The sequence below is a fragment of the Grammomys surdaster genome, unplaced genomic scaffold (assembly GCF_004785775.1).
Source record: "Grammomys surdaster isolate TR1022 unplaced genomic scaffold, NIH_TR_1.0 118593, whole genome shotgun sequence".
Lineage (NCBI taxonomy): Eukaryota > Metazoa > Chordata > Mammalia > Rodentia > Muridae > Grammomys > Grammomys surdaster.
Genome location: NW_021614941.1, coordinates 352 through 5,221, shown reverse-complemented (window position 1 = coordinate 5,221; position 4,870 = coordinate 352). Strand labels below are relative to the sequence as shown.

Here is a 4,870-nt window from a genome sequence, read left to right as displayed (position 1 = left end):
GCATTATGAAAGAAGTCTCAAAAAAGCCCAGTGGAGACTTTTTCTCTTGTTAATCCTCGTGAAGAGCATTTTGAACAAGTGCAGCAAGCTTAGAAAGGAAAAATATAAAATTTGTGGTTGGAGAATTAAGGTGCACTAGGAAGTGAAATAGAGCTTAATCCTGTGGTCCAAGAGATATTAGATTGAATCAAGGGATTGTTGACCTTGGGGCAAGATCCCACCCAGCTAAGATTAGATCCAGGCATGATAGAGTAAACCATTAATCGCAGGAGAGTGAATCAAGCAGCTCTCTGAGTTTTGAGGCCAGCAGATCAAGTTCCAAGTAGAGAAAATCTTAGTCTAGAAGTGATCGACCATACCTCTAATCCCAGTGCTCAGGATACAGGAACACAGATCTCTGAGTTCCAAGTCAATCTGCAGAGCAAGTTCCATTACTGCCAATCAACGGAGTTGAAAACAGAAAGCTAGTGATAATGTGAAATAACAAGGGGGACATGTTCTAGCCCCAGCAAGCAGCAGAACTCTGCAGTTTTCTCTGTACCACTCGTTGCCAAGGGTTAACTTTTGGCTGGTGGAGTAGAATCTAATTGGGGCCAGGGAATGTAATACGACAGTTTGTATATGCTTGGCCCAGGGAATGTCACTATTAGGAGTTGTGGTCTTATTGGAGTAGGTGTATAACTGTGAGTGTGGCCTTGTTGGAGGAAGTGTGTCATTATGGTTATGGGGACATAATCTTACTGTCTCAGAAGGGGTATAGATTGATGATCCTTTGGGCAAGGCTCTGTTCCACCACCTTGCCTCCCAGTTTCCTGAGTCCACATTTTAAAAGCATCTTCCCATATGATTAGCCTTTGTTTTGTTATTTTTTTTGTTGTTGTTCTAGAGCTATTTCAGACCCTGCAAACTCCTTTTCCAATGCTTCCTACTCTTCAGAGTCTCTCAGATTCCTGGGAACTCTGGCAGCAGGTGGCTTTAATTTACTAATTTATTTTTCTGTAAAAGACCACAGAGACACAAACACACACCAGCGTAACCCACTATACAAAAAAAGCACACAAAATTATGGAGTCCATTTTATTCTGGCCAACTACTCCTAAGCACAATGCCTACCCTAGAGTGTGGGTACCAGTGTCACTGTATTTGGCAGAAAACTTATTGATCCTCTCCTCACAAGTATCATTTAGAAATATTTCCTTGATTCAGAATGGCACTTCGTCTTTCTCTGTCCTGAAATTGGTCTTGGTTTAACTTGTGTGTGTCTTGTGGATGTAGTTCCCGTGTACAGCAGCTCTGTTGTGTATGGAAAACACTATTTTCTTTGTGTATTCCATCATCTATGGCTCTTACAGTCATTCTAATTCCACATCCTCATGGATCCCTGAGGGTGTGATAAAGGCATCCCATTTAGGATTGAATGCTCCAAGGTCTCTCCCTCCACGCACATTGTACACCCATGGGCTTTTGTTAATTACAGTCTGTTGCAAGCAGCATCTCTGATGTGGAATGGGCAAGGCACTGATCTATGGGTATAGTAATATGTGATTAGGAGTCCTTTTGCTGCTGTGTTCCTTTCATAGAGTAGTAGTACTGGGTTTGCCCTTAGGGTTCCTGACCCCTCAATCTCAGGTCTCAGCTTCTCACAGTGTCTGGTATGGGTTTTACCTCATGGTGTGGGCCTTGTCCAATGAAAAGTAAATCAGTTTATTACTCCTGTAGACACTTGTGTCCCTCTTGCACCAAGATGGCTTATAGGCAGGTTGCTATTGTCATTCCAGGGTCTGTACTGGGTGTGAATATGGATGACTTTTCTCTTATGCTATCAGGTAGAGTACTTTCCAACCCTATGAACTCTAGCCAGCAGGACTGAAACATCTTCTAGTTTGGCACCAGCTCAACTTCTTCAAGTTGTGGAGGGTACCCAATTACATTGGCAGTAGCCTGTAGTGTTTGAGGGATCTATGAGAACCACTTTGACTAGTGAGTCCACAAAAATGTAACTGACTCCTGGTCCTGGGGGGCAGGATACTTGGTAATGTATGATGTCTAGTTGGGCCATTATCTCCCCCCATGATATGGTAAATTCATTAAAATTCCTTTTATATATGTGTGTATTTTAGGGAGTTTCTGTGGTAGTAGGTTTCCATATGGCTTCTAGAAAGTTTTTAATGTTAGATTTGCTTCTCCACAGTCCCTCCTTCACTCTGTCCTTCCATCCTCTTCTCCATTCAGTACTACTATTAGAGTTTCCACTTTATCCTTTATGGTACTGAATTCTTTTTTCCCTTCCATGGGAGATCCCCTCCTCCCTCCTGGTCCTTTATTATCTATCGAACCTTTGTGGTTATTCTAAATGAGATGCACAACCCTGAGGTTCAAATGCTAACATCCCCATAAAGAGCTAACATGCAACATGTATCTTTTGGGGCTTGGGTTTTGGGTCTCTCTGGATGATTGCTTCTATCTCCATCCATTTACCTACAAATATCACTTTCTTTACTAGCTGAAAACTATTCCATCATGTAAACATGCCACATATTTCATTATCCATCATCAGCTGATGGACAGCTAGTCTGTTTCTAACTTCTGACTATTATGAATAGAACAGCATTGAACACTGATCAGAAAGTGTCTCTGGAGTAAGATGTAGAGTCTTTTGGGTAGATGCCAAAGCATGGTCTAGCTAGATGTTGGGGCAGATCAATACTCAGGTTTTTGAGAACCCTTACCCTGATTTCCAGAGTGTCAATCCCATTCTGCAGTCTCACCAGCAATGACTCTTCTTTCTCTATATGCTCCCCAACGTGTGCTGTCATTTGTGTTATTGATCTTGGCCATTCTGACTTGGGTAAGACAATTCTCAAAGTAGTTTTAATTTGTGTTTCTCTCATGATTAAGGAGGTTGAACACTTTAAAAAGTTTCTTCAGACCCTAGAAGTCTTGAGTTTCTGCTTGTTCGGCTGATGTGATTATAGCGGGCGATTGCAGCTAAGAAAAGAGAAAGACTTGGCAGTACTCAGAAGTCGAAGACAATTTCATTGATTGAGTTAATTTTCTATTCCATGATCGTCACTGTGAAGCTGCACTAGGGAATGAACGTGTCTGCACTCTATGGCAAGAAGGCCGTTGTTTTCGATGGGTATGCAGATTTCACCACATGGAAATTGACAAAAAACGAAGTGAAATTCCTTGCCATTGGGAAAATCAGCCAATGGGATGTCAAAAACTAAATTGTGCTTTCCATCACACCAGAAGTCGTTACATTGATGGAGTGTTCCTACCTCCAAGCAAAACTGTGTTGCCCACTGTGCCTGAGTCACAAGAAGAAGTAAAGGCTAGCCAGCTCACAGTTCTCCGGAACAAGATGGTTGTTCACTCTAACTCCTCCCTTCAGCTTCGGAGTGAAATGAAAGTAGGGAGTTCAGGAAATGTTCCCATCTCCACACATCGGACTGTTATAGTCAATATTGCAGATGATGATGAAGATGATGATGATGAAGATGATGGTCAGTTTTCTGAGGATGGCGATGAAAACAAAACACCTGCTCTGCAACCAACCCCTCACATCCATAATGGATCACAAGTGGCTTCTGCCCGAAAACCTGGAGTCAGTTTAAAGCAAGGTGAATGTTTGAATTTTGGAATAAAAACTCTTGAGGAAATTAAATCAGAGAAAATGAAAGAAAAATTTAAAAAGCAAGGTGTCTCCTTGGGAGTTTCCAGGGTTTTACATCAGTCTCAGTCCAATCCAGGCCCTGAGAAGAAGGTTCAGACAGTGGTGAGGACGGTAACTCTATCAAGCAAACAGGAAGAGCCCTTGCTTAGACTGAGTCTTAGTGAGAGACTGGGGAAACGAAAGCTTTCAGGGGATGGTGACTGGGATCCCCCATTAAAGCGAAGTCTTGCACAGAGGCTGGGTAAAAGAAAATGACATTGATAAAGCACCAAAGAAAATGCGAGTTCATAAAGTCGGTGAGACTCACGTGAAGACTTTAGAAGAGATTCTTCTAGAAAGAGCCAGTCAGAAACGTGAAGAACTGCAAACTAAACTGAAGACAGAAAAACCTTCAGGAGCTGATGATTCTCCATCAGGAACAGGAAGTTCTTCCTAAGTGCAGATCAAAACCTTCTCTGAGGTCCTGGCTGAAAAGAATCTTCGGCAGCAGGAAATGGAAAGACAGAAATCCAAAAAGGATGCACGTTACCTCGAGCTGGGAGAAGATACTGAAGTGAAAAAGACAGCGAATCTGCCAACTGTTGCTGTTAGCAGAGGACAACTAGAAGAGCCTGCAGGAAGAGCCAGGTCTATGTAGGAAGTGTGTCTTAAGATGCTAGAGGAGATTAAACTGGAGAAGGCCCTGAGGATGCAGCAAAGCTGTGAGAGTAGTGGCAACTCCCAACCTCAAGCTGAGGCTGCCCCAAGGCCGAAGAGGCTTCTCCGCATCCCCAAGAGAGCAGGTGCAAAAGAAGAGAAAACACTTGAACTTGAAGACAGTGGTGATGCTCCTTCCCAGAACAGTGTGTCCAAGACAGAGGCTGTTGATACTTCAGATGAGACCGTAAGTGACCCCACAAAACTTCCAGCCAACAGATGTGGTACTGTCAAAGAGAAACACACCAAGAGACAGCAGGGGAGAGGAATGTCACAAAAGGAGAAACCAGCCATTTCGTCTGAGCGTGGAGATGAGGCTTCTTGCTCTACCCGAGTGGTGGGGAAGCGGGAGCTCACTCCTATATCTGGCATCACTAGGCACCTGGCAAAACGGCTCCACGTGGAGTCATCCCAGAGAGGGGAGGTAGAAACCAACCCCAAAGTAAATGTGAAGCCATCTGTGGTCGAGGTTGTCTCACTTCCCATATTGGCTCCCAA

General features: G+C 43.4%; 1 pseudogene; it reads left to right on the top strand.

The window, feature by feature from the left end:
- Window positions 1-3,047: 3,047 nt before the first annotated feature.
- LOC114635851 overlaps window positions 3,048-4,870 on the top strand; it is a 2,159-nt pseudogene continuing 336 nt past the window's right edge.